Raw genomic sequence first — 24604 nt, 5'->3', positions numbered from 1 at the left:
ATGATTCTACCCCTATTCCATGCTCCTGATGTAGACTGGGATGCCCGCAGTCCCCTTTTCCAAAGATTTTGGAAAAGTTCTGCTGGAGATATTTTATTTATTTATTTTGTTAAAATATTTATAGTCCAGCTTTTGACTGGAAGACCCTCCAGACAGTGTGTGAAACACACTTTAAAACAATACAAGAAATGCAACCTACAAAATAAAATAAAGAGCAAGATAATATACTCTCAAAAGAAATAAAAATGGGGGGGGGGAGAGATTTAACATCCTACTAAAGCAAAAGTTCCACCAGCACAAGCATTTCTCACCAATTTAGCTTTCGTGTGTGCGAGAGAGATGTAAAACACGACCTATCATATAGGAGAAGAAGAAGAAGAGTTTGGACTTAATATCCAATTTCACTCTCCTTAAGGAGTCTCAAAGCGGCTAACAATCTCTTTTCCCTTCCTCCCCTACAACAAACACTCTGTGAGGTGAGTGAGGCTGAGAGACTTCAGAGAAGTGTGACTAGCCCAAGGTCACCCAGCAGCTGCATGTGGAGGAGTGGGGAAATGATCCCAGTTCACCAGATTACGAGTCCACCGCTCTTAACCACTACACCGCGCTGGCTGAAAGGTGATGACCTTTCAGATATCCTGGTCCCGAGGTGTTTTTGGATATTTATACATACGAACCAGCACCTTGAAGTTGGCCTAGAACAATTGAAGACCATTGTAATATGGGAAAGCAATTGGGCATTTCATACCACCTGCAGTTTCTAAATACCCTGCAGGGGCAATCCTGTCTCTACAATCCTGCTCTATTAGTTTAATTGGAAATGAGTACCGCAGACTTACTACAACCCAGCAGGCCCTACAATGATACACAAATGCCGGCAGGCACCATAGACACACACAGGCACCCACCTTCCCTCCACCAGCAACATTGCCTTCTTTCTGTGGTAATTAGACTTCATACACAACCCTTTCATTGTGATCAGGGAGTGTTTTTGACGGGGGGCACAACCACAGGCAGGGAAGGAGCAATCCTCAAATCACCACTCTTCCATTGTACTTACTCTTTAAAGAAACCTATCATAGAAAATAGAAGGCTTCTTTGATGTCTATTTGTGACTCTGGGGTGTGGTTTTGGTGGGGAGTCACAGGTGTAACTCTCCTCCCCTCAAAAATTGCCCCTGTTGTGTGATTACAGCTGCAGGAGGGGTAGGACAGGGGATGCTGCAGGTGTCAGGGAAGGCCTCTGTGGAGGTCATATTTTGAGCCTATCAACTAAGGTGTGGATTATCTTTTCCAGGAAGCAGCATACCATGTGGCACACCAGGTGAGCAAAGGCATTCCAGGCCAAGGTCGTCACTTGAGCATCCAGGAAGAAGCCTAGATCTGGAACCACTGCCCAAGCTGCACACCTGATCCTTCAGAGTACAACCCCACCCAGAAGAGGCTGGACCCTCAATTTCATATCACAGTGGCAGACTTTGGGATCTTAAATTTCAGTGGTGCCCTTTGTGACACTAAAATTTGGCACCTCCTTCCACACCCCATTCTACAGCATTGTTGTGGCAGCCCCTGCAGTGCAACACCCAGTGCAGTCGAACCGATCACACTACCCTAAAACTGCCTCTGCATATCAGATTGTCTACTGGACAACAAAGCCTCTATCTTGTCAGGACTGAGCCTCAACATGGTAGTGCATCCTATCAATGGTTCAGGATATCCACAACCTCCTTGGCATGAGTTTAAAAAATGAAGTGCACTGGGTATCTCCAACAAAATGGAGCTGTAGGCATCTGTTTTAAGACTTGTGCTTGATGTAACATTAAGCTTGGCCCCAAGAGAAGTGTTGCCCGAGACCCAGCCTGCAAAATAAGAACCTGGCCACTGTGGCACACTGAATGCACCTGAAATGAATTTGGAGCAGAGAGGTAGCAGATTGAAGGGAAGGCTGCATGAGCTGTTCTGCCTTGCTGCATGGTAGCTTTGTTTCTATGTGTCATTTCTAATAAAAGGAAGATGTTTATGAACCTCTCTAGTGAGTATTGGCCTAAAAGCAGAACCTGCCAGGGAAAGGAAATTCCATCCCTAGAACCTGCAGGTAAAGATAAAATATTAGAGCCACTATCATTCATGGGTTTGTGGCAACATAGCTGGTGCAGAATTCTGCTGCTCATCTCTTTTCTATAATTAATGGCCCATTGTTTGCAAATCAGTCTATAGAATATGCTGCCATAAAAGTAATTCGGGAGATTCCCCTTGGCCAAGGCATGATGATAAACTTGTACTTCAATGCTTAAGAGACAGTTTTAATGTCCAATTCTTTGGATGTTTAAGCTACACTTCTAAAATTATTGGTTTTTTTCAGCAATGCAGCCCATAAACATACATCTCTGTATAAAAATGTCCATCTCCTATTTAATGCTTATAATGACATAATCAGCTCAGCTTCTGTGTTAAACTCTAATGGAAATATTCTTATATCCAGTTGGAAATCTTTCGTGGTTACATTGACCTAACATTTTACACAGGTGTTTCCCTCAACAAACAAATTACCTAATTTAAGGATAATAAAGCAGTCATCTTTTAAATAAGAGGAGAAAATGATGGGTTCATCTATCATAACAGGGATTATTTTATTGTCCATAAAACTGATGAAAGCAATGAGCTGCTGGAGATAAAAAGTGAAAGCAAGAAGACATGTAGGACTTTGAAAGGTCCTCCAAGGGCAAAATTAGGTGACAGCTTATTGCACTGAATAATGCCCCTCCCCACAAAAAAAGGGCAAATAGTGGCAGTGAAGCAAAATTTGGATTATTGCGTTTTGTGTTTTAACACCATCATTTTCACCTGCAAAATGAAAATGTGTCATGTTTGTGTTCTTCTTCATTTGCTCAGTTTCTGCCACAATGGATCTAAAGAGATGGACCACCATTCTGTCTGTTCCTAAGAAATTTGCTCTGCCAGTTTTTCCAAGGCCAGAGCTCAGGGCCAAATAATTTGATCATTATTTTGATCATTGGTGAAGATACTTTGTTGGCATCTATCTGACTCAGATAAGGCATCTGAAGGCATATGGTTTTGCTGCTACAGGTGCACGATGGCATGTCTTCTCTCTGCACACTCCTTCCTCTGCAGTCATTTCTTCTCTGGTCACTGCTGTGAATACATGACCCAGCTGTTTGTCTCCAGACACTGTGATCATCTACAAGGGATTCCCATACAGTGAAGTTAATGTTGCCACGTTTGCAGATATCTTTGTAACACAGAGTTGATCTGCTAACAGGCCTAGTACCTGAAGCCAACTCTCTGCAGGACACGTCCTTGGGGATCCTGCCATCTTCAGTTCTGTGTACATGACTAAGCTAGCATAGATGTCACTGAAACAGAAATGCGAACATGCAGGACATGTGGCCTTGGAAGAGCACATCTTTGTTTGATACTCTGTCCTGCCATGTAATGCCCAAAATCTTCCTGATGCAGCACATACGGAAGGCATCGAGGCATCACTCCTGGAGGGTGTAAGTTGCCCACAACACACTTCCCTAAAGCAGCATACTCAATACGCAAGCCCAGTAGACCTTCATCTTGGTATTGGTCATTAACATCACATTCTCCCATACCCTTTTGGAGAGGCAACCCATTGCTGTAGCTGCATTGCCAATACATTTGTCCAGCCCAGCATAGATGGAAAGCTTGCTGATTATGGCGGAACCTAGGTAGACAAAATAGTCTATTGCCTCAAACATGTGGTCAACAATGCTGATGCATGGAGTGCTGGTGACATTCTGACCCAGAATGTTGGTCTTTGTTAGGCTGATAGTGAGGTCGAACACCAAGGTTTGGGCAAAATGGTTGATGAGTCTCTCTAGAGCTTGGAGTCCGCTGTCAAGGCTGCATCATCTACAAACAACATCTCTTGGATGAGAACCCGCAATACTTTATATTGGTGTGGAGACATACCAGGTTGAACAGACCCCTGTCACTCCTCAAATGAAAGTACACACTATCTTCATTCAAGCTGAAGGCACTGAGAGAAGAATATGCCAGAGAGAGTTGCGGTGAGAACACAGTCCTGTTTCACACTGCTCTTTATAGGGAAGGCGTCCAAGGATGAGCTGCCAAACTGAATGGTGTTGGGCATGTTCTTGTGGAAGGACACAATGATCTTGTGGAGCTTAGGTGGGTATCTTATCTTGCTGAGTAGTGTGAAGAGTCCTTTTTGACTGGCAAGGTAAGGTAATGTACAAGGTAATGTACAAGGAGTGTCTCTGCTCTCAGCATTTCTCCTGCAGCAGGTGCATTGAGAAAATCATGTCAGCTGTTGATCTCTGAGCTCTAAAGCCACATTGTGGCTCAGGATAGACCCTGTCAGCAAGTGACTACAATCTGTTGAGAACTACATGGGCAAAGGCTTTACTGAAACCATGGATATAAGTTCAAAATGACATACAGTTCCCTGCCTGAAACCCAGAGACAGTCGTCTCTGTAGACACTACTGAGATGGACCAATGGTTTGACTCCATATAAGGCAGCTTCCTATGCTCCTTTCCTTTTGATGCTCATGCAAAGGACTTGCAGGAAGCATGACAAAAAAGCACCTGAGCCACACGTGATTTACCCCCCCCCCATCACTCTGCATCTGTCTTGTGTCTGCAGCCATTCACACTGGAGCTCTGATCCTGGATTGCATCACATTTAAATTATGTTTTCCATATAGTGTCACAAGCATTCAGCTTCTGAGTAATAAAAAGGTTACTCAAATAATTGGCATTAGTGCCTGTGAAAGTGATTGTGTCAAAGGATTTTTGGAAATGAATCTCAATTAAAATAAAAATGTCACTGGTGTCTGAAGGAGAACATGTTCTCATAATGAAAAGTCAAAATGTGACATTTCGGTATGTCAAACAACTTGATGTGGGGAAGGAAACTTGCACTTACCATAAAAGAGTTAACCTAAGCCAAAAGTTAATTACCTGTTGCCCCAGATCTTTCAGAAGTGGAAGAATTTGTATCAGGCATTTGTTTTACACAGTCAGAGTAATAAGTCACAGCTTCCTGATTCTGGTAACAGTTACTCAGATTTTCTAAGTGGTCGATAGCTAGATGTCCATAGTTAGCTACTTTCAAAGTTACAATCAGATAAGAGAAGACCTTCTGGCAGTGAATTCGCTTAAATCCAAGCATAGAAAAATGCAACACCTGACTTTCCAGTAGCAAAGCTGAGTCCAGGATGGCACCCAGACTAGAGCTGCCACCAGATGTTACACAGCACAAAATGCAGAAGTGACTTGGGAAGTTCCAACATTCAATGAACTGGAAAGGAAGAGAGTTTTGATAAGGTAAATATTTCTCAGAGGAATGAGTCCTTCTCTGGAGGACCCACAGAAGCATTCATTTAATTCACCTTCTTAATGCCTTGAAGGCCACGGCCATTGCAGTTCCAGCCAAGGTGCCCAATGCAGTGCTTTCCCCTGATCTGTGGGATCATTTTCTGTTTGTGTAGCCAATGATGTGGACGGGACTCCTCCAATGATGTGGCTCCCTTCTTGCTCTCTTGATCCCTGCCCATCTTGACTAGTGGGGTGGGGTTGAATAGTTAGGCCAGGTTGTTGTGAACACATTTTTACACAATGGAGTTCTGCCTGCTGCCCTTAAACAGGCAATTGTGGATCCATCCACCCCGGAAGAAGTCCACTCCTGATGTTAGGGTTTATAACACTTACAGCTTGGTTGCAAACACCCCATTTTGGGGGTAAGGTGGTGTGGAGGAGGATGGCTGAGCAGGTGGAGGAGGTTCTGGAGGAAGCAAATCATCTAGATCCATTTCGGTCTGGGTTCATGTGCTGCTTTGAGACTGAATCAGCCTAGGTTTTGCTGATGAATGGCTTACAGTGGTACCTCACAAGATGAATGCTTCGTAAGACGAAAAACTTGCAAGACGAAAGAGTTTTTCGTTTTTTGAGTTGCTTCGCAAGACGAATTTCCCTATGGGCTTGCTTCGCAAGACGAAAACGTCTTGCGAGTTTGTTTCCTTTTTCTTAAAACCGTTAATATCCAGGGAATCCGTGCTTCGCAAGACGAAAAATTCACAAGGCGAAAAAACTCGCAGAACGAATTAATTTCGTCTTGCGAGGTACCACTGTATATGAGGAACTGCAACTGTTTCTGCTTCTTGCTAGCCCAATGGTTGCCATTAATTTGATTTGAATTAATTTTATAATGAAATGATTTTAGAATGTTATATTATTTTATTGTTGTTGGCCGCCTTGAGCCCGGCTTCGGCTGGGGAAGGTGGGATATAAATAAAAAATTATTATTATTATTATTATTATTATTATTATTATTATTGCTCACTCAGTGGATTTTGAGACCATTGACCATGGTATCTTCATAGACCAGGTCTGTGTCTTGGATATTCACAGTACTGTTCCACAGTGGTTCTGGCCCTACCTACAGTGTCATGCCTAGAGACTAGCATTGGGAGACTGTTTCATTCCCAATGCTGTTTAACATTTATATGAAGCCACTGAGTGTGGCTGGAGTTTGGGGGTAAAGTATTTTCAGTATGCTGATTTCGCAGAGCTTTACTTCTCCATAACATCTGAGTCAGGAGAGGTTGCCTGGGCACAGTGGTGGAGTTGATGAGAGCCAATGAGCTGAACTTGAACTCTGGTGGATGAAGGCCCTGCAGGTTCCATTATTCCTGCCTGCAGGAAATTGGCCAGGTGCCTGTTGGTGGAGTTGCACTCCCTCTAAAACAAGAGGTTCAGAGTTTGGGGGTGTTTGTGGATCCATCTTTGTTACTCGAAACTCAGGTAGGCACAGTGGCTAGGAGGGTCTTTTACCAGCTGCAGCTGGTGCACCAACGATGGCCCTTCTTGGACAGGGATAGTCTGGCCACAATGATTTGTGCATTGGTAACCTAAAGACTTGATTATTGCAACATGCACACTGTGGGGCTACCCATTAACCCGGTTGTGAGGCTCCAGTTGGTGCAAAATGCTGTGGCTGGATTGTTGATGGGGACAGGCTATTGGGAGCCCATAATTCTGGTGCTCCAAAGCCTGTACTGCCTGCCCCTGTGGTACTGGGCCAGGCTCAAAGTTCTTATATTAATTTACAAGGCCCTTAACAAGGCACTATGCCTCTGAATAGTTGCTGGGAATCACAGATCAAGAGAGTGCTGCTGTGCTAAGGTTCTGCTTGAAGGCATGGGCATCTAATTGGCCACAGTGAGAACTGAGTGCTGGACTAGATGGGCCTCTGGCCTGACCCAGCAGGACTCTTCTTATGTTCTTAAGAGTCCTACTGGATCAGACCAAAAGCCCATTTAGCCTAGCATTCTGTTCTCACAGTGGTCAACCAGATGAATATCCAGAGGACACCACATTGCCTCTTCCTGAAATAGTCACTGGATTTCTTCCTCTCTGTTTTATTCAAAGAAGCATCTTCAATGAAGCTACCATGTCTAAATTTAGTTGCTGGTTCAGTTGCATCAGGTGTGTGTGTGTGTGAGAGAGAGAATAAGAAGGCATTCTCTGTGCCTACTACCTTAATTTTAAAAATAAAGTAACCTTAACAGTATAATACAAAGACCGAAAGGACATAGGTAAATGGAACCAAATTCTAAATTATGCCTATCATGTGTTTCAAATGCACAGACATAGAGAGAAGTCCTATGGTCCTTTAAAGAGTTAGTCATAGTCAGAAATACACTGCATTTCCCATAATATATATTATGCTCCAAAACAGTTTACAGAAGAGGCTCAGGCCTCTGCAGAATTTGCATCCCTATTTTACAATAAAAATGCAAAGTATACTAAAGAGAATTGGAAGAAAGGATGTCAACAGAGCCAAAGAGTGCTATCTGCTAAACAGTTAACAGATTCTCATTTGCATCAGAAAGTAAGAGCTTGCAGGAATGCAAAGTATACAGCTTAGGAGGAAGGAAGCTCATAAACCTAACTGTTATGGTTCCTGTGTGGCTTCACACTTATTTTAGTGGAAATTACCTTGAGGAATATTGCATTGTGCTTAGCAGAGCTAAATGCCTTTATTTTCAGCAGTGACAACTCCCCCCACCCAAAAAAACCTTTTTTTAAAAAAAGTTGAAAAAGACTACCTGCCATCAACAAACATCATTCTATAACAATGTCTCAGCTAGAGTGGGAGAAGAAGCTTCTTTTATCTGGTAGATTGTTAACTGATTTGCATGTGGGGGGGGGGAATTTGATTGTGTTGATAGTTAAACAACAGAAAAAGATGCACAGGGTAGAATCCAAAGCAGTGCTTAAATCTTTCTGGTAAAAGCCAGCTGGCAGGGTGGGGTGGGGAGGGAGTCTGTTGACCAGGCAGGATATCCAGAGTGTGGTAAACAGGTCCCTATATGATGAAGTTGTGCCTGCTGCCCTTAGACAGTAAGTACAGTGGTACCTCGGGTTAAGAACTTAATTTGTTCTGGAAGTCTGTTCTTAACCTGAAACTGTTCTTAACCTGAGGTACTATTTCTGGGTTAGCGGAGTCTGTAACCTGAAGCATCTGTAACTCAAGGTACCACTGTAGTGCATCCACTCCTGTAGAAGCCCACCCTAGACCCCATAGCAAGGCTGGGAGGTTTTGCTGCTGAGGCAAAACCCTCCACCACCTCCTCCAATCAGAGCCGGATTTAGGTTTGATGAGGCCCTAAGCTACTGAAGGTAACAGGGGCCTTTATATGTCTAGCTGTCTTTTGTCAACAACAAATTGTCGCTTTTTTGTGTTGAATATATGCAATATGGTAATTTATGGGACCCTATATATAGAAATGAGCAAACCAGTGATATTTTAGGGAGCAGGCTAGCAGGCGGGGCCCATTACTTACACCATAGAAGCCTACACAACACAAAACACTGTTGCTGTATGTAGGTTTTATTTTGTTTGTTTTTTATCTTATATTTTGAAAATGTACATCCAGTTTTTTCCCTTTAATTTTTTCGGGGGCCCCCAAGAGAGTGGGACCCTAAGCTATAGCTTGTTTAGCTTATACGCAAATCTGGCACTGCCTCTGATGTGGGCACACCTGTTTGTTCCTCCAGTCCCATCCCAGGAAATTGACTAGACCCAGGCGGAACAGTAAAATAAAATAATTTACAGTCCAGCAGCTGCTTAAATCTGTTTGGAACAGTCACAACAGTTTGAAACTTGTGGAAAATTCAGTGCACAGGAACTTGGCCTCTGATGTATCTTATGGTCCACATATGCATCGGGCTTAGTTACCTGCACTGGCATTTGCCAGTCATTAATTTAAGCGACAAAAACAAACCCCTAATTGGAAAACCCATAGAACTCTCGAGGTGCCTTTAGCAGACCAAATAATTTTCAAAATATTGAATTGAAGACCATCACACCTATTATAAACAATTATTTTCTAACCCATCTGGCAGGACACAAGTCAGTAGAGGAGATACAACATGTTTTTATTTATATAATTGAGACCTGATCAAAATAAGTAGGAAAGCCATGAAAAATCAAGGGTTTATATTGGATCCTCTAGATTTGCATTTCAAGTTTCAAAGTTTCTAATTTACACTCTTCCCTAGTATTTAACATTTAGACTTCCTTGGCATTTGAAAGAGAGCTTAAATTGATCCCTTAATTATTCAGTTTAAATTAGACTTTATCCTTGAATTGCTGAAAGCTACTGCTTGTCATTTTTAGCAATAATTTGTTTCAAGGTTGAGCTTTGCCTTCCAAAAAAGGCATAACATATTAAAAGGTCACTTCCAACTTTTGTCTTCTCAAATGACTTTGAACCTATGTCTAGTTGAATGCATTTTTCAGAGAAGTGGGATTATTTATGTCAATTACGTATCTTCTGTTTTCATTAAAGACCAGAATTCTATGCCGACAGCAAAAGCTGTGTTTCTAATGTTAGAGCCAAAAGTCAGCCTGCCACTTTGAAAATCCATTTTTTAAAGGAAATTATGATTTGCTCCAAACGTGGGGGAATCATTGGGTAGGCAGCCATTAACAAAGCTAATAACTGCACTAACAGCACCTGTTATGGGAACAGAGTTTGCCAATGATACTTGATCTGTGACATTTTTTGAAAGCTAATTGTGCCATTATTTTTAGAGCATAAAGTAGAGATTCCTTACAGCTGCTTCTGCCTGGTACAGTTCTTAACTTAATTCGTTCTGGAGGTCCATTCTTAACCTGAAACTGTTCTTAACCTGAGGTACCACTTTAGCTAATGTTGCCTTCTGCTGCTGCTGTGCTGCCAGCGCACAATTTCTGTTCTCATCCTGAAGCAAAGTTCTTAACCTGAGGTAATATTTCTGGGTTAGCGGAGTCTGTAACCTGAAGCGTATGTAACCTGAAGCGTATGTAATGTTAGGAGAGAGTCAGAACTTACAGGGTTAAGAAGTTCTGAGTGACGCTTCACATTCCGAGAGGTGTGTTTAGAACACGGAAGTGGGAGTGGTCAGTATCTCTGAGAGAGAGAGAGAAAGACACACACAGTGTGCGTGTTTGCTCCGTTGAGCAAGCAAGATGGGTGAACTGTCCCCAGGCAGGAGATTTATTGCTGTTGTGTTTTGCTAAGGAATAAAGACTTTAAGATAAGGAGACTGCTGCGTTTCAGCCTGAGTTATTACCACACGACAGAACGTTCCTGCTTCTGCTTCCGCTGTGTTTTACGCGCTCTGCTGAGTCAAAGGTCCCAGGGGGGAAGACCAGAGCTGCGCAAGAGAAGTGTGCCGGACCCCTGGACGTAATTGACCCCACAACAGGTTATGGGGGTCAGCAATAAAGATAAGCAACGTTCGTGTGTGTGAGGAGGCTGCAGCCAAAGGCCAGCCGATGAGACGCTGGGAAGTGAAACTGCAGGCAAAGAGGCTGAGGAGCAGCCAAAGGCCAGCTAAGGAGTAGCTGGTGCCAGCCAGGAGTTCGCTGGGAGGATCTGATCTGCCGGACCGGGAGGTACCTGTAAGTAGGCTGGGCCCCCGGGGGAGAGATGGCAGACAGCCAGAAGACGTCAATTCCTTTTGATAAGGTGGACGGGAGCAAGCCCTGGGCCGAGAGAAGGCAGGCACTGAAGAAAGCAGTGGGAGCCAGGCGAGAGGGGGCTGAGAATTGCTCTGAGGAAGCACCAAGAGGCCCAGAGGGGGCTGGAAGTCCAGGAGGGGCTGAGGAATGCCCAGAAGGCCCAGAGGGGGCTGGGACTGTGTTGGAGGGCTGCCGGAATGCCCCTACACGTGAGCTGCATGCTGCAGAGCAGCTGGGAGAAGAGAGGAGCTTTGCACCTGAGAGTGGGATTGCAGGCCATTCCAATGGTCTTGAGAGTGCCCAGGGTGTTTGGCAGGAGCTGGAGGAGGTTTGCAGAGAAACCACAGCAGAAGCCAAAAGCCATTTTCCCAACGGCAGAAAAGCCTCGAGGAGGAGTGCTGCTGGAGAGGTTGGGGGGGCAGAGAAGACCAAAGGCAAGTTTGCAAAGTTTTCCACTAGGCGATGTTTTGTTTGTGCCTCGGCTGAACACCTGCGTCGGAGCTGCCCACAGAGAGCAAGGGAGCCAGGGCAGGATATGTCCAAGGTCGTTTCCCATGGGAACCAGTCGGGTTTCCATGGCAACAGAGGGAGCAGGCGTGAGAAAACTTATCAGCTGACTGCTTCGATGGCGGTTCTGGAGAACACCTGCAGCGAACGCCCCAAGGTCGGGGGCAGCAGGAAGGCAGTTGCTAAGGCAACAAAGAAGGACAACTCCGGAGGGGGGAGAGTCCTACCTTGGGTTGTGGACTTGGCTGCGAATGCCCATCTGGTCACAGCGCCACCTGATGGACAAATGTGGAACTGCAAGGCTGTTTCAACGGAGAAAACAGTTAAATTTGCTACAGGTTCACAGGGACGTGTAACCCATGTTTCTAACATGTTTGTCTCTTTCTTGCAGGCTGAATTGAAGGTTTATGTTCTCCCTGAGATAAAACATTGCCTGCTGTCTGTACCTTGTCTTTTACAGGAGGGATATTCTGTGAGTTTTGAAAAAAATGTTTGCACAATTTCCAGAGGTGGGAAGCAGCTCATAAGTGTTGCAAAAAATCAGAACAATCTCTTTGCTCTGGAATCACCTCTGGAGGGAGCGGGGAACACTCATGTTTCATGTGCATGCGTGTGGCACAAGAGAATGTCACATGGGTCCTGTGAGGACATTCAGATGTTATCAGAGTGCACCAAAGGGTGCAGGGTAAAAGAATGTGGTCAACCTTTGAATTGCAAAGCTTGCAGAAAAGCCAGAAACAAGGGATTTAATGATCCCAGGGTGGAGAGAGTAACCACAAAGCCTTTTGAGCTTGTGCACGCAGACCTGTTTGGGCCTATGCCTCAGCCAATTCTGGGCAAAGCCAGGCATCTGCTGATTTTGATCGATGATTTTACTAGGAACTCCTGGGCTTTTTCTCTGACAACGCAGGAGGAAGCAGCGCAACTGATCAAAGATTGGGTTGCGGAGGTGGAACAGAGGTTCTCCACCAAGGTGCAAGGTTTCCAGTGTGACCGTGGTTCAGAGGTCACTGGGTCTGCTCTAAAGGGTTTCTTTCGCCAGAGGGGGATACGTCACAAGGTGACTTCTCCTCAGAAGAGTGGCGTGGCAGAGCTGAGGAGTAAAGCTCTGGTTCGAGCATCCGAGATTCTACTGGATGACTCTGGTTTGCCTCACAGTTTCTGGGGGGAGGCAGCAAAAACGGCCAATTTCACGATGAACAGGTGCTACAATGCAGTGGTAGGTGACACCCCGTATTTCCTGCTTCATCAGCAGAAGCCGCTTGTGCATTTCTTTCGCACTTTTGGTAGCAGAGCCATGGTGCCTGTACCAAAGTTTCTGCAGCAGGAGGGTGGTTCAAGGTACCAGGAAATGATCTTCTGTGGATATGAGCCTGCGACAAAAGGGTGGAGATTCGCATATCCAGAAGGTGATCAGACCAAGCTTCTGGTCAGTAAACAGGCTGAGTTCTTTGAGCAGGATGGTTGGGCAAGGCGCAAAGTGCGCTCTGACGTTCACTCAGATTGTCTGTCTGACTCTGAGGAGGAAAGAGAGCCAGAGCCTGAACCTGCTGGTGGAGACCAGGTCCCTGAACAGAGCAGGGCGTCTCCACAGGTTGTTAAGGGAGTGTCCAAGAGTGAGCCCTCATCTCCTGTGCGCATAATGGAGAAAGCTCACAGAAGTGTCAAGTCAGAGGGGGAGTCTTCTGATGAGGAAGACGCACACGCTGGCCCCAGTGGGTCAAAAGGAGCACCCCAGTTTGTGCCCAGGCGGTCATCGCGGGCTACAAAGGGAATTCCACCTGAGAGGTTTCAGGTCACAAATGCGTGGGTTGGTTTCGCACAGTGCGAACCTAAGGTTTGTGAGGTTCAACAGGTGCCTAACAACGATGCCAGGAAGGGGCGGAAGGCAATGGGGAAGGTGTTGAACACTCAGAGGTCCTCTCAGAACGTGATTCGAGAGGGGGTGTTAGGAGAGAGTCAGAACTTACAGGGTTAAGAAGTTCTGAGTGACGCTTCACATTCCGAGAGGTGTGTTTAGAACACGGAAGTGGGAGTGGTCAGTATCTCTGAGAGAGAGAGAGAAAGACACACACAGTGTGCGTGTTTGCTCCGTTGAGCAAGCAAGATGGGTGAACTGTCCCCAGGCAGGAGATTTATTGCTGTTGTGTTTTGCTAAGGAATAAAGACTTTAAGATAAGGAGACTGCTGCGTTTCAGCCTGAGTTATTACCACACGACAGAACGTTCCTGCTTCTGCTTCCGCTGTGTTTTACGCGCTCTGCTGAGTCAAAGGTCCCAGGGGGGAAGACCAGAGCTGCGCAAGAGAAGTGTGCCGGACCCCTGGACGTAATTGACCCCACAACATGTAACCTGAAGCGCATGTAACCCAAGGTCCCACTGTACTTGATCTTACACCTTTAGTGGGTTGCATTTCACTTCGAATATTACGAAGTATAGATGGAGATAAATAAGCCCAGCATATTGACATTTAAATAAAACCCCAGATAATTAAATATATTGAGCTCAGTCCAGAGATTTCTGGGTGACCTGATAATTTCACAGATGCCTTGTACATTCAGCTGCCCCCATTGACCCATGAGTTGCCCCACTGAAGTGTGTTTATATCAGGTCACTTCAGTACAACAGAAAAGCTTCCATGATTGGCAGCTCTATGGAGTAGAATGCCATTGACTTGAAAGCTCTGTTTGGGGGATGGGATGCGGAAAAGACTCAAAAGTATGTTCTTAGCACCAGCAAAGGGGCAGTGGTTTTACAGCCTCTTTCTAGGCTAGATTTAGCAGTGCTCAGGTCTAGAGTACAGTCATACCTTGGTTCTCAAACACCTTGTGACTCGAACATTTTGGCTCCTGATTGCCACAAACCCGGAAGTGAGTGTTCCAGTTTGCAAATGTTCTTTGGAACCCGAACATTTGATGTGGCTTCCCATTGAGTGCCTTGGTTTTTGAAAGTTTTCGGAAGTCAAACTGACTTCCGGAAATGATTCCATTCAAGAACCAAGGTACAACTGTACTGCTTTTTGCTTTTTTCTCTTCTTGTTTTGTATATAATTTTTATTTGTCCATTTAACAATATGTAATTACATCATTATTATCCACTTTACCTCTCTGGCTCATTAGAGCCTATTGACTTTCCTCCCTCCTGCTTCATGGCTTTCAAAATTAACCTTTATATCATAGCATTTTATATATTTTCCAATTCTAAATACACTCATTACTTAACAAAAGTACTTTTAAGCATTTTGGGGGTCAATTACGTCCAGGGGTCCGGCACACTTCTCTTGCGCAGCTCTGGTCTTCCCCCCTGGGACCTTTGACTCAGCAGAGCGTAAAACACAGCGGAAGCAGAAGCAGAAACGTTCTTCGTGCGAAGGCAATAACTCAGGCTGAAACGCAGCAGTCTCCTTATCTTAAAGTCTTTATTCCTTAGCAAAACACAACAGCAATAAATCTCCTGCCTGGAGACAGAGCGGACATGTCGCTTGCTCTCTCAACGGAGCTAACACGCACACAGAAAGAACACAGTAAACCACTCCCTTCAGTGTTCTAAGCCCGCCCTCAGAATGTGAGGCGTCATCACTCAGAACTCTTAACCCTGTAAGTTCTGAGCCTCTCCTAACACCCCCTCTCGAATCACGTTCTGAGAGGACTTCTGAGTGTTCAACACCTTCCCCATTGCCTTCCGCCCCTTCCTGGCATCGTTGTTAGGCACCTGTTGAACCTCACAAACCTCAGGTTCGCACTGTGCGAAACCAACCCACGCATTTGTGACCTGAAACCTCTCAGGTGGAATTCCCTTTGTAGCCCGCGATGACCGCCTGGGCACAAACTGGGGTGCTCCTTTTCCTGACCCACTGGGGCCAGCATTTGCGTCTTCCTCATCAGAAGACTCCCCCTCTGACTTGACACGTCTGTGAGCTTTCTCCATTATGCGCACAGGAGATGAGGGCTCACTCTTGGACACTCCCTTAGCAACCTGTGGAGACGCCCTACTCTGTTCAGGGACCTGGTCTCCACCAGCAGGTTCAGGCTCTGGCTCTCTTTCCTCCTCAGAGTCAGACAGACAATCTGAGTGAACGTCAGAGCGCGCTTTGCTCCTTGCCCAACCATCCTGCTCAAAGAACTCAGCCTGTTTACTGACCAGAAGCTTGGTCTGATCACCTTCTGGGTATGCGAATCTCCACCCTTTTGTCGCAGGCTCATATCCACAGAAGATCATTTCCTGGTACCTTGGGCCACCCTCCTGCTGCAGAAACTTTGGTACAGGCACCATGGCTCTGCTACCAAAAGTGCGAAAGAAATGCACAAGCGGCTTCTGCTGATGAAGCAGGAAATACGGGGTGTCACCTACCACTGCATTGTAGCACCTGTTCATCGTGAAATTGGCCGTTTTTACTGCCTCCCCCCAGAAACTGTGAGGCAAACCAGAGTCATCCAGTAGAACCTCGGATGCTCGAACCAGAGCTTTACTCCTCAGCTCTGCCACGCCATTCTCCTGAGGAGAAGTCACCTTGTGACGTATCCCCCTCTGGCGAAAGAAACCCTTTAAAGCAGACCCAGTGACCTTGGAACTACGGTCAAACTGGAAACCTTGCACCTTGGTGGAGAACCTCTGTTCCACCTCCGCAACCCAATCTTTGATCAGTTGCGTTGCTTCCTCCTGCGTTGTCAGAGAAAAAGCCCAGGAGTTCCTAGTAAAATCATCGATCAAAATCAGCAGATGCCTGGCTTTGCCCAGACTTGGCTGAGGCATAGGCCCAAACAGGTCTGCGTGCACAAGCTCAAAAGGCTTTGTGGTTACTCTCTCCACCCTGGGATGGCTAAATCCCTTGTTTCTGGCTTTTCTGCAAGCCTTGCAAGTCAAAGGTTGACCACATTCTTTTACCCTGCACCCTTTGGTGCACTCTGATAACATCTGAATGTCCTCACAGGACCCATGTGACATTCTCTTGTGCCACACGCATGCACATGAAACATGAGTGTTCCCCACTCCCTTTTCCTCCAGTGGAGTTTCCAGAACAAAGAGATTGTTCTGATTTTTCTCAACACGTACCAGTTGCTTTCCACCTCTGGAAATGGTGCAAACATTTTTTTCAAAACTCACAGAATATCCCTCCTGTAAAAGACAAGGTACAGACAGCAGGCAATGTTTTATCTCAGGGAGAACATAAACCTTCAATTCAGCCTGTAAGAAAGAGACAAACATGTTAGAAACATGGGTTACACGTCCCTGTGAACCTGTAGCAAATTTAACTGTTTTCTCAGTTGAAACAGCCTTGCAGTTCCACATTTGTCCATCAGGTGGCGCTGTTACCAGATGGGCATTCGCAGCCGAGTCAACAACCCAACGTAGGACTCTCCCCCCTCTGGAGTTGTCCTTCTTTGTTGCCTTAGCAACTGACTTCCTGCTGCCCCCGACCTTGGGGCGCTCGCTGCAGGTGTTCTCCAAAACAGCCATCGAAGCAGTCAGCTGATAAGCCTTTCCACGCCTGCTCCCTCTGTTGCCATGGAAACCCGGCTGGTTCCCATGGGAAACGACCTTGAACACATCCTGCCCTGGCTCCCTTGCTCTCTGTGGGCAGCTGCGACGCAGATGTTCAGCCGAGGCACAAACAAAACATCGCCTAGTGGAAAACTTTGCAAACTTGCCTTTGGTCTTCTCTGCCCCCCCAACCTTTCCAGCAGCACTCCTTGAGGCTTGCCTGCTGCTTTTGGGGAAATGGCTTTTGGCTTCTGCTGTGGTTTCTCTGCAAACCCCCTCCAGCTCCTGCCAAACAGCCTGGGCACTCTCAAGACTCTTGGAATGGCCTGCACCACCAACCTCTGGTGCAAAGCTCTTCTCTTCTCTCAGCCGCTCTGCAGCATGCAGCTCACGTGTAGGGGCATTCCTGCAGCCCTCCAACACAGTCCCAGCCCCCTCTGGGCCTTCTGGGCATCCCTCAGCCCCTCCTGGGCCTCCAGCCCCCTCTGGGCTTCTTGGTGGTTCCTCAGAGCAATTCTCAGCCCCCTCTGGCCTGGCTCCCACTGCTTTCTTCAGTGCCTGCCTTCTCCCGGCCCAGGGCTTGCTCCCGTCCACCTTATTAAAAGGGATTGACAATTTCTGGCTGTCTGCCATCTCTCCCCCGGGGCCCGGCCTACTCACGATACAGTAGCACCTCCCGGTCCGGCAGATCAGATCCTCCCAGCGAACTCCTGGCTGGCACCAGCTACTCCTTAGCTGGCCTTTGGCTGCTCCTCAGCCTCTTTGCCTGCAGTTTCACTTCCCAGCGTCTCATCAGCTGGCCTTTGGCTGCAGCCTCCTCACACGCACGAACGTTGCTTATCTTTATTGTTGATCTCCATAACCTGTTGGGGGTCAATTACGTCCAGGGGTCCGGCACACTTCTCTTGTGCAGCTCTGGTCTTCCCCCCTGGGACCTTTGACTCAGCAGAGCGTAAAACACAGCGGAAGCAGAAGCAGAAACGTTCTTCGTGCGAAGGCAATAACTCAGGCTGAAACGCAGCAGTCTCCTTATCTTAAAGTCTTTATTCCTTAGCAAAACACAACAGCAATAAATCTCCTGCCTGGAGACAGAGCGGACATGTCGCTTGCTCTCTCAACGGAGCTAACACGCACACAGAAAGAACATAGTAAACCACTCCCTTCAGTGTTCTAAGCCCGCCCTCAGAATGTGAGGCGTCATCACTCAGAACTCTTAACCCTGTAAGTTCTGAGCCTCTCCTAACAAATTAAATATATTGAGCTCAGTCCAGAGATTTCTGGGTGACCTGATAATTTCACAGATGCCTTGTACATTCAGCTGCCCCCATTGACCCATGAGTTGCCCCACTGAAGTGTGTTTATATCAGGTCACTTCAGTACAACAGAAAAGCTTCCATGATTGGCAGCTCTATGGAGTAGAATGCCATTGACTTGAAAGCTCTGTTTGGGGGATGGGATGCGGAAAAGACTCAAAAGTATGTTCTTAGCACCAGCAAAGGGGCAGTGGTTTTACAGCCTCTTTCTAGGCTAGATTTAGCAGTGCTCAGGTCTAGAGTACAGTCATACCTTGGTTCTCAAACACCTTGCGACTCGAACATTTTGGCTCCTGATTGCCACAAACCCGGAAGTGAGTGTTCCAGTTTGCAAATGTTCTTTGGAACCCGAACATTTGATGTGGCTTCCCATTGAGTGCCTTGGTTTTTGAAAGTTTTCGGAAGTCAAACTGACTTCCGGAAATGATTCCATTCAAGAACCAAGGTACAACTGTACTGCTTTTTGCTTTTTTCTCTTCTTGTTTTGTATATAATTTTTATTTGTCCATTTAACAATATGTAATTACATCATTATTATCCACTTTACCTCTCTGGCTCATTAGAGCCTATTGACTTTCCTCCCTCCTGCTTCATGGCTTTCAAAATTAACCTTTATATCATAGCATTTTATATATTTTCCAATTCTAAATACACTCATTACTTAACAAAAGTACTTTTAAGCATTTTCTTTAACTCATTATATATCATTTCCCAGTAAGCCTTTACCTCTTTGCAAGTCCACCAAATGTGCTTAAAGGTATCTTCCTTTTCTTTGCATTTCCAACACTGATTAGATCTTGTCCTGTACATTTTAGCAAGTTTTGATGGGTTTAGGTACCATCTATACATCATTTTCATAACATTTTCTTTTAATGCAGTGCATGCAGTAAAATTAATACCTTCCTTCCACAACCTTTCCCAAGGTTCTAGCTGAATATTATATCCAAAGTCTTTAGAACATTGTATCATCACCCCTTTAACCTCTTTGTCTTTAGTATGCCATTCCAATAATAATTTGTACATTTTCAATAATATTTTCCTCTTGTCATCCAATAAATCCATCTCCAGCCTAGATTTAGCTGTGCAAAACCGGTTTTCTTTTTATCCTCCTTAAACACATCATTTACCTGATGATATTGCAACCAATCCATCAATAACTCTTTTATTTCTTCAAATGTTTTTAAACTTCCTATTTCTTTCAATAAATCTCTATACATGGCCCACTCTTCTTTCATATTTAAGTTTTTGACAGCTATTGCTTCTATTGCTTCTATTATCAATTTGTCCCTTGACACGGGGACATTCCCAGGGGAACTGAAGGAAGCAGTGGTGTGTCCACTCTTAAAGAAAACTTCATTAGATCCCTTGGACCTATCCAATTACAGCCCAGTTTCAAATCTTCCTTGCCTGGGTAAGGTAATTGAGAGAGCGGTTGCTGAACAGCTTGGTAGGTTTCTGGAGGAAACATCGGCATTAGATCCATTTCAGTCCGGTTTCCGTCCTGGTTTTGGGACGGAGACGGCTCTGGTTGCCCTAACAGATGATCTCCGTAGACAACTAGATCGAGGCGGGTCAGGACCGCTGATCCTTTTAGATTTGTCAGCAGCCTTTGACATGGTCGATCATGAGCTTCTGGACCACCGCCTCGCAGACATGGGGATACAGGGCATAGCCCGTAACTGGCTGTGCTCTTTTATCTCTGGTCGGGGACAGAGGGTGGCACTAGGGAGGGAAATGTCGTCGCGCCACTCCTTGGTGTGTGGAGTGCCGCAGGGCGCAATTCTCTCCCCGATGCTTTTTAACATCTTTATGCGCCCCCTTGCCCAGATTATCCGGAGCTTTGGGCTGGGCTGTCACCAATATGCTGATGACACTCAGCTCTATCTGCTGATGGATGGCCACACCGACTCGGCCCCGAACACACTGACCAGATGCTTGGAAGCTGTGGCTGGATGGTTTCGTGGGAGCCGATTGAAACTAAATCCTTCAAAGACAGAGGTCCTATGGCTAGGTCGGGCCCAATTAGTGCCATTGCCTTCCGTTAAGAGTTTGGGTGTAATCCTTGACGCCTCCCTTTCCATGGAGGCGCAAGTTACAGCAACAGCCAAGGCGACATTTTCCCACCTTCGCCGCATCAAGCAGTTGGTCCCTTACCTTTCCCGCCCCAACCTGGCCACAGTGATCTATGTGACGGTCATCTCCAGGTTTGACTACTGTAATTCGCTCTACGCGGGGCTGCCCTTGAAGCTGTCCCAGAAACTCCAGCGGGTACAGAATGCTGCAGCGAGGCTCCTCACGGGGTCTCTGCCATGGGAGCATATTCACCCAGTGCTTTTCAAGCTGCACTGGCTCCCGGTGGAGTACAGGGTCAGATTTAAGGTGCTGCTTTTGACCTTTAAAGCCCTTCACGGCCTAGGACCCTCGTACCTACGGGACCGCCTCTCCTGGTATGCCCCACGGAGAGCTTCAAGGTCCATAAATAACAACACCCTAGTGGTCCCAGGCCCTAAGGAAGTTAGATTGGCCTCAACCAGAGCCAGGGCCTTTTCAACTCTGGCTCCGGCCTGGTGGAACGCTCTGCCTCATGAGACCAGGGCCCTGCAGGATCTGATTTCTTTCCGCAGGGCCTGTAAGACAGAGTTGTTCCACCTGGCCTTTGGCTTGGAGCCAATTTGATTCCCTCCCTCGCTCTCTTTCTTTTTTCTTTTCCTTCTCCTCCTGCGATGAGGCTACATTTTAATATTTTAATGTTCCATTATTTTAATGTTGTATTTTATTTTTGTTTTTAAGTTGTAATCATTAATCTTGTTTTATTATTGCTTGTAAGCCGCTCTGAGCCCGGCCTTGGCTGGGGAGGGCGGGGTATAAATAAAAATTATTATTATTATTATTATTATTATTATTATTATTATTATTATTATTATTGGAGAGAGCCACCAAGGAGTTTTACATTCCAATAATTTTTTATATCTATTCCACACCTCATATATTGATTTTCTTATTATGTGGTTCAGAAATCCTTTATGCACATTTACTTTATCACACAAAAAATATGCGTGCCATCTGTATCTGTTGTCATAACCTTCCAAATCTAGCACAATTGTATTCTCTAATAAAATCCAATCTCTTAACCAACATAGACAGGGTGCTTCATAATATATTCTCAAGTCTGGCAGGGAGAAACCACCTCTTTCTTTTGTATCTGTAAGGAGTTTATATTTGATTCTTAGTTTTTTTCCCCTGCCAGATAAATCTTGATACAGTGGTACCTTGGCTTAAGTACTTAATTCATTCCGGAGGTCCGTACTTAACCTGAAACTGTTCTTAACCTGAAGCACCACTTTAGCTAATGGGGCCTCCTGCTGCCGCCATGCCGCCGGAGCACGATTTCTGTTCTCATCCTGAAGCAAAGTTCTTAACCTGAAGCACTATTTCTGGGTTAGCAGAGTCTGTAACCTGAAGCATATGTAACCTGAAGTGTATGTAACCTGAGGTACCACTGTAATACTTTTTGCCATTCTTTGAAATGCCCCACCCTGCTGATCACCAGGATTGTTTGAAATGAAAGCAACATTTTAGGTAGCACATTCATCTTTACAGACTGTACTGCTTCTTTCAACTATTTATAAACCACTTTACTCCTTCACTTTCTAAGTGATGTGCAATGAAAAATAAAGAATCAGTTAAAATTCACCATAAAATAAGGAAACCAAAGTTCTTAAAATGCCTGCTGACAGAGGTTTCACAAGGAGGGGAGCTGTCTGATCTCAGCCAGGAGGAAGTTCAGAGAATTGGGCCTGCGATACTGAATAGGGAGTCTTGCTAGCATTTAGTCCCTGAAGGGAAGCAGTTTTTAATGGCTCCCACTGATTGAATATCTGAAGCCCTTTCAATGGAACTGACTCCACACTGTATCACCAAAGCAAAAAAATTCTGACCTAGAGAGGGGGTGCTGTTTTTACCCCCCCAATAACGGGATCAGAGGGTTTCACATTATGAATTTAATACAGGGAAGATTCTACATGCCATCATTTAAACTCTATTCAGGCAGTGTTTTTACGCGGATAGTTTTATTATCAGAGAGCCTGAGGCATACCAGAGAACCTAAGCCTAGTGTGATGGAGAATTCTTTGTGCCTGCCTGAAGTAAACTGTAAAGGCTATTATAGCTTCTGAGATCCACTCTAGAGTTTTCTCGAAAAGCAATACTCCACAAAATACTTCTGCCACTTCCTGTGTTGTCAACATATGGAATACTCCGGAATGAACCAGCTTAAAGTAAATTAGTCTTGAGCCATCATTTAAACACTCTGACATGAAATCTGCTGGTCTAGTTGTGAGATCATAAAGAGCTGGGGAAATATGCATCACTCTCAGGTAAGCTATATTCATTCCATATTCCCAGGTTACAAAACTGACAGAAAGGATACTATCAGCCAGCATCATCAATGCAGCAGACACTGATGCTCATTCGGACACTATCTCTACTGTACTTCAGTATGTGTTTTAAATATAATGATGATCTCATAGCCTAGTTTCAAGATCTACCAGCCGGAGGTTGACAAATGTTATTCCTATTTTCAAAAGTGTGTGTGTGTGTGGGAACCCAGGTAACAACCAACCAGTCAGCTTAACGTCAGTACCAGGAAAGGTCCTAGAACAGATAATTAAACAGCCAGTCTGTAAGTGACTGATGTGTATGGGAAGCCCACGAGCAGGTCCTGACACAAGAGCACTCTTCCTTCCTATGGTTTCTAGCAACTAGTATTCAGAAGTATTGCTGTCTCAAAACTTGGTGGCAGAGCATAACCACTGTGGCTAGCAATCATTCATGAATTGCTCTAACCCTCTTTTATTGCCATGCAAGCTAGTGACCATTCCACAGTTTAACTATGTGATGTGTGAAGAACTACCGTATTTTTCGCTCTATAGAACGCACCAGACGATAAGACGCACCTAGTTGGGGGGGGGGAACCAAGAAGAAAAAAATTCTGAACCCCAGAAGCCAGTACAGCAAGAGGGATCTGACTTCTGGGATAGCTTCTCGCTGTTCTGGCTTCGGGAACAGCCTTTGAAGCCTCCGCAGGGCAGCGGGGTGCCTTCACCCCGCTGCCCTGTGGAGGCTTTGCGCAGCTAACCCCAAGCTAGAACAGCGAGACGTAGTGCTGCGCAGCATTCTGTCTCCCTGTTCTGGCTTTGGGCTTAGCCGCGCAGCCTGCATTCGCTCCATAAGACGCAGACACATTTCCCCTTACTTTTTAGAAGGGAAAAAGTACGTCCTATAGAGCGAAAAGTACAGTACTTTCTTTTGTCTGCCCTGATTCCTCCAACATTTTCTAAAACTTCCAAATGTATGGAATTTTATGACAGGCATGTAAGATTTCCTCGGCAGACACGTGCATATGGACAGTATTTCTGGAAGGTTTTTAAAATACTACAACTGGCCTATAACATGCTGCAGAATCCTCCACAAAAATCAAGGAGTTTCATGGCAAACATGCAGAGGTTGGATGGCAGGTGGACAGATCTGGAATGACTTCCCTGTGGGACGTAATTTTAATCCCCTCTGCAACAGCATCAGTAATGAACTTTAAGAGGGACGGGTGAGATAAATGAAGCCGTCATTCTCACTAAACAAACATTGCCGGGGTGTACTTGGTCAAGACAGAGCACTAATTCACAGGCTGTAATAGAGCTTTCAACAATTCAGTGGCCATTAGTTACAGACTCAGTCAAGCTGTCCCACTGGTTTTCTTAGAGAGCTAGCGAGGGGCGCTACTGGCACAAACAATAAGAAATAATGCTTGGCAGCCCGCTCAAGAGGAGCAATGTCATTTTAGGCTACGGCTATAAAGCTTTCCCCCCCTCTTCCTTGCTGATGCCTGGTGCTGCAATATGTCAAGTTAATTAGCAAGCCCTCTGCACCTCTGAAATTATGAAGAAAGTGTTGGGCTCATTAAGAACACACTGCAGTGCCCTAGAGTAGTACCACAGATAAAAGAAAAGAAGCTGAGCTTAGAGGGCTCTTTCATGGTGCAAGGGTCAAAAGTCACAAAACTTGTAAAATCTACCACAGATGAGTCTCTCTCACACAAAGTGCAGTTTCCTGAGAAGAATCACACAAGGTTCAGCTGCTGAAGAAAGATAAGTGTGTGTGTAGGGGGGGTACCATTTATGACGAAGCGATCTGCACCAGTGGCAACCCCTTTTGACCTCTGAGCTATAGAGCACTAGCACAAAAAATAGGAACTCTTGGAGTTTAGCAGTATTTTTGGAGAGACTGG

This window comes from Podarcis raffonei, chromosome 1 (assembly GCF_027172205.1).
Source record: "Podarcis raffonei isolate rPodRaf1 chromosome 1, rPodRaf1.pri, whole genome shotgun sequence".
Taxonomy (NCBI): Eukaryota; Metazoa; Chordata; class Lepidosauria; order Squamata; family Lacertidae; genus Podarcis; species Podarcis raffonei.
Note: the sequence above shows the minus strand (reverse complement) of the source record.